Source organism: Ambystoma mexicanum, chromosome 4p (assembly GCF_040938575.1).
Source record: "Ambystoma mexicanum isolate Mex_15411 chromosome 4p, UKY_AmexF1_1, whole genome shotgun sequence".
In the NCBI taxonomy this organism is placed as follows: domain Eukaryota; kingdom Metazoa; phylum Chordata; class Amphibia; order Caudata; family Ambystomatidae; genus Ambystoma; species Ambystoma mexicanum.
This window is the reverse complement of record NC_090927.1, coordinates 35,229,807-35,234,778: the sequence shown is the minus strand read 5'-3', so window position 1 is coordinate 35,234,778 and position 4,972 is coordinate 35,229,807. Positions and strand designations below refer to the sequence as shown.

Genomic DNA, 4,972 nt, shown 5'->3' with positions numbered 1-4,972 from the left:
ATGATACAATATAGCATTTATAACACGCCTCTACACAAGTGTTTCAAGTTAAAGGGACAGTGGTCCCAATACCACCTGGTATGGGCAAGTAAACTTTGGGACGGGAAATGGTGGATGTGGATGTCTGCTAAGAGGCAATGTAAGGGGCAGAGACAAGAGGCAGAACTGCTAAACATGATTCTTGGAATGCAGGCATCCATCTGAAGATACCGTCTGCACTCTAACCAACCTGATTGGATTGCATGTTTATTTTGTATTGTAAGATATGATTATCTTGATATAACTATCACAATACCATTATTTCATTTTCATATTGGCAAAACAAGCCTTAATCTATTGGTAATGAATTATTAGAATTCTAATTCTGCATTTTTTAGCTCATAAAATACTAATTACAGATTTTGTTTTAACTTCAACAGGATAAAGAAATGGTCAAATTGTGAAAAGTATACTGCAGAAGAATAACTGTGGACGAGTTTGGGAAAGAAATCTCTTACCATGACCGAAGCAGTCCTATAAATCTCTCCTTGGAAACCAAAGAAATGATTTGAACCTTGAAGATCCCAACCACAGGACAGAAAACATAACAGTGTGTTAAGACGTTGACCCACTCATGAATGCCAGAGGTTATTTTGGTGCAAACAATCTCTTCCTTTACTCAGTTGATGTCACACATTACAAAAGTTCCATATTCTCTTCGAAAAGACTCCAGCTGGTGATCTGATATATACAGGAGAATGGTCACACGCTATCTACATGTGACCATCTTCCATGGGAAGGCAACTAATAGGGCATCTTTGGGGACAACAGAATAATGAATGGAGGAAAGCTATAAATATATCGAATGTGACCCATCCCTCTCTGGACAGGAAAATCCAACGAAGTATGAAAACATCGACATGAGAGGAACGCTCAGAGAAAGCCCATGGAAACACACTGAATGTAACCGCACACTTAGTAGAATTGATCAGCTTAAGTCATTGCATGTGCCACACATGCCTAATACTCAGAACATTTCTATGTACAGTGTGTGAGTGTGTTGAGGGTTTCACTTAGAACAGCCATCTATTTCTATATCATCAAATCTATACTGTTATACTCGAAAGGAGAAATATTCATATTGAAGATGGCATGCATGCAGAGATGAGAAGAATAGTGCCTCCACTCTCGAGTCTTCAGTTATAAACCTCCTGTGGCGGTACTCGATGTTGGAGATCTTTCTCAATTTCAAGCAAGGTTAAGGCCTTTATGCACCATACTTGGCATTTGAAAGTGCTTGTGAATGACTTTGGCCTTGAGGTTGCTTGAAGTGGTTTCAATAGTGATTCATTTTTTTCAGTATTACATTTTGAGGATTTAACAGGTATTCGGAGAAACACACGAGACACAAGCTAAGAAACTGACAAAGGCAGTTTGTAAGCATACATACATGCGTCTTGGGAGGATAGCTCAGGGGTAACATGCTTGCCTTGGAACTAAGACGAAATGGAGCAACACAGGTTTGATCCCCGGGTCCGCGCTTAGAAACCTCTGGGTATTAAGCAAGCACGTTATAAATAACCTATCATATCATATCATGCAACCTGAGCCAAACCTGATGCGGACAAGTCCTTGCCTGAAATATTAGGTTTAATCTGGTTATTGAATGAATGCAAATATGTGCCTGATTTAGACACATCATAGACTTGCCATACAAATCTACTGGCATTGAAAAAAGATTTACTAATAAGAATATAGCCATTTAAACAAAAATACATACTATGGAGATAAAGAATACATGTTCTGAATGTGAGAAGGCGTTCAGACAAAGGCTCAACTATTGATACATCACAGAATTCACACTGGGGAGAAACCATACAAATGTTCTGAATGTAACAAAGCATTCAAGCAAAAGTCTGAGCTCTCTGTACATGAGAGAAATCACACTGGCGAGAAACCATATACATGTTCTGAATGTAATAAAGCATTCAAGCAAAAGTCTGAGCTCTCTGTACATGAGAGAAATCACACTGGCGAGAAACCATATACATGTTCTGAATGTAATAAAGCATTCAAGCAAAAGTCTGAGCTCTCTGTACATGAGAGAAATCACACTGGCGAGAAACCATACAAATGTTCTGAATGTAACAAAGCATTCAAGCAAAAGTCTGAGCTCTCTGTACATGAGAGAAATCACACTGGCGAGAAACCATACAAATGTTCTGAATGTAATAAAGCATTCAAGCAAAAGTCTGAGCTCTCTGTACATGAGAGAAATCACACTGGCTAGAAACCGTATACATGATCTGAATGTGACAAGGCTTTGAAGCAAAGGTGTGTGCTTTATGTGCATAAGAGAAATCACACTGGAGAGAAACCTTATAAATGTTCTGCATGTAACAAGTCTTTCAAGCAAAGGTCTGAGCTCACTGTACATGAAAGAACTCACACTGGTGTGAAACAATTTAAATGCTCTGAATGTGACAAGACGTTCAAGCGGAGGTATGTGCTATCAATACATCAAAGAAATCACACTCGGGAGAAACCATATAAATGTTCCGAATGTGACAAAGCTTTTAAGCAGAGGTGTGAGCTCTCCGTGCATAAGAGAAATCACACTGGTGAGAAACCGTATACAAGTTCTGAATGTGACAAGGCTTTTAAGCAAAGGTCTGAGCTCTCTTTGCATATGCAAAATCACACTGGAGGGAAACCATATAAATGTTCTGAGTGTGAAAAGTCTTTCCGGCAAAAGAGTAATCTATTGCGGCATCAGGGGAATCACAGTAGCAAGAAATAATGTGAATGTTCAGAATGTGAAACTGGTTAAACCAGCAAGACGTAATGCGAATGTTTTGATTGTGACAAGGCTTTTCCACAGAAGACTGTTCTAATGCGACAGATAAGTCACACCAGCGAGAAATAATGTTCTCTTTTGAAATGGGACAGTGCTTTTATTAGAAAGAGGGAGCTGAGCCTACATCACATAAATCACCTAGGTGAGAATTGGAACTCGAAAAACACCAACATAAACCAATTGAAGAAAAAATAAAAGGAAAATATCACATGCCCAGCCACTAACTTACAAATTCCCATTTATTTATTTTATTTTAATTGTTTATTTATAATGCGCTAATAGCAATGAGTGGTTTCTAAGCGTGGGTACGTGATTCGAATCTGTGTTGTGCTGCGTTGTCTTGCTTCCCAGACAAATGTGTTGCCCCTGAGCTATCCTTCCTCCAATTAAGCAATAGTAGAAGGTAGATTTGGACTCTTTGCAATTGTTTAAACAAATACGTTTACAATAGCAGGCCTCTCGGATACGCCTCTGGATCGCCCCTTCATTAAAAAAGGACAATCTCAATCCCATGCTTGCTAAAAACTAACACCCCATCACTAATGTGCCCTTCCTCCTCAAGATCATGGATCAAGTGGCGTTTCTCCAGTTCCAGAAGTTTATTGAAGACAATAACATCTTGGGACCACAGCATTCTGGTTTTCGGGTCAGACACTGCAGCGAGACCGCTATGGTTGATCTAAAATCTAGTCTCTCTAGCATTGTGGACCAGGGCCACCCCGGCCTCCTTGATGTTGCTTGACCTATCCGCTGCCTTCAACCTCGTCGACCAAGCTTTATTGGTGGCCAGATTGGAATCCTGGGTGGGCTGCTCAGGGTTAGCAGTGCAGTGGGTGGCATAATTTTTGGGCCCCTGCAATGCTAGAGTTCAATGACGCCAGCTCCTCACCGGCAGCAATCCCATGCAGGATCCCACAAGGTTCCTGCTGCTTCTGGGGTTTCTCAATGACCTGAGCTTCCTTTATACCAACTATGCGGATGACACCCAGGTTGTCCTGAAGCTCACTCACAAGATTCCTTGCTCATTAACACCATCAATGCCACCATCCAAGCCTGGATGGTGACCAACTCTTTGGCCTTCATTCTGACAAGACAGAACTTCTTGTTGTCGCCTCTAGCCATATGCTAAGAAAATAAAACTCACCCCTGATTACAAGAGTTTTAACATAGCTAACAACACAATTCCGGTGGCCAAAAGTGTGAAGATTCGGTCTTCCTGTGGTCTCTTCAATAAACTGCTCATCCATATTCGCCCCTTTTTTTCCCACAAAAAAATAACTCTCTCTTAGCGGGATCATACGGCCCATGCTAGGAGGGAGCTGCACTGGTTGCCTGTGAAGCATCGTGTCTCCCACAAGATTTTGACCATGACCCACGAATGTCTTACCCTTGAGCCTCAACATTTCTCATTGGGCGCTTGAAGGCCTGTCAGCCATCTCCCTCTCCCAGATCCCAGGATCAAGCCAGACTCTGCAGCCCAGATTCAGGCTGGTCAGATTTGGAGGAGCAGGATTTGATGCTCAAGCTCCACGTATCTGGAATTATCTCCTACTTGATCCGAAAAAAATCAAAACCACCTAGGAGTTAAAAAAAGAAAAAGGCTCAAGCCATTTCTGTTTAACCATCCTCTTAACTAAACACTGGTTCTAGCCTCCCTTGATTATTCTTGCTATTTCCTCTTTGTTGTACATCCTTTGCCTTGTTTTGTGTGTGCCCTGAGGCCCTTGGCCGAGTGGCGCGTTACAAGAATTTTAATAAACAAATACCAAACAGCATCCTAAAAAAAAACTACAGAAAGCAGCAGAACAATAACAGCAGACACATAGCCCTACCCAGTATATTCATCCCCATAATATTCCCTGTGGAAGGGAATGAACAGTTATATGTAACATTGCTCATAGCCTCATTGTCATCACCCTGTTGCCATATCCTCTAATGATGGCAATAGGGTCCTTTTCTATGTGTCTCCTGTTTGCTGTTTGAGGTAAATATACATTGACTTTGGTAACAAAGATGATCACGTTCTGTTTTGTTTAGCTTTTGTTTATCTACGCACCACTCACTGTCAAACAGCATCTTAGGAGAGCAGCAAGATACCTGAATAGACAATAAGGTAATTAGCTGATGAACCCTAGG

The 4,972-nt window shown here is 41.1% G+C and overlaps 1 pseudogene; it reads left to right on the top strand.

The window, feature by feature from the left end:
- The first annotated feature begins 1,485 nt into the window (after positions 1–1,485).
- LOC138452718 (zinc finger protein 182-like) lies at positions 1,486–2,779 on the top strand (annotated as a pseudogene).
- Positions 2,780–4,972: the final 2,193 nt, after the last annotated feature.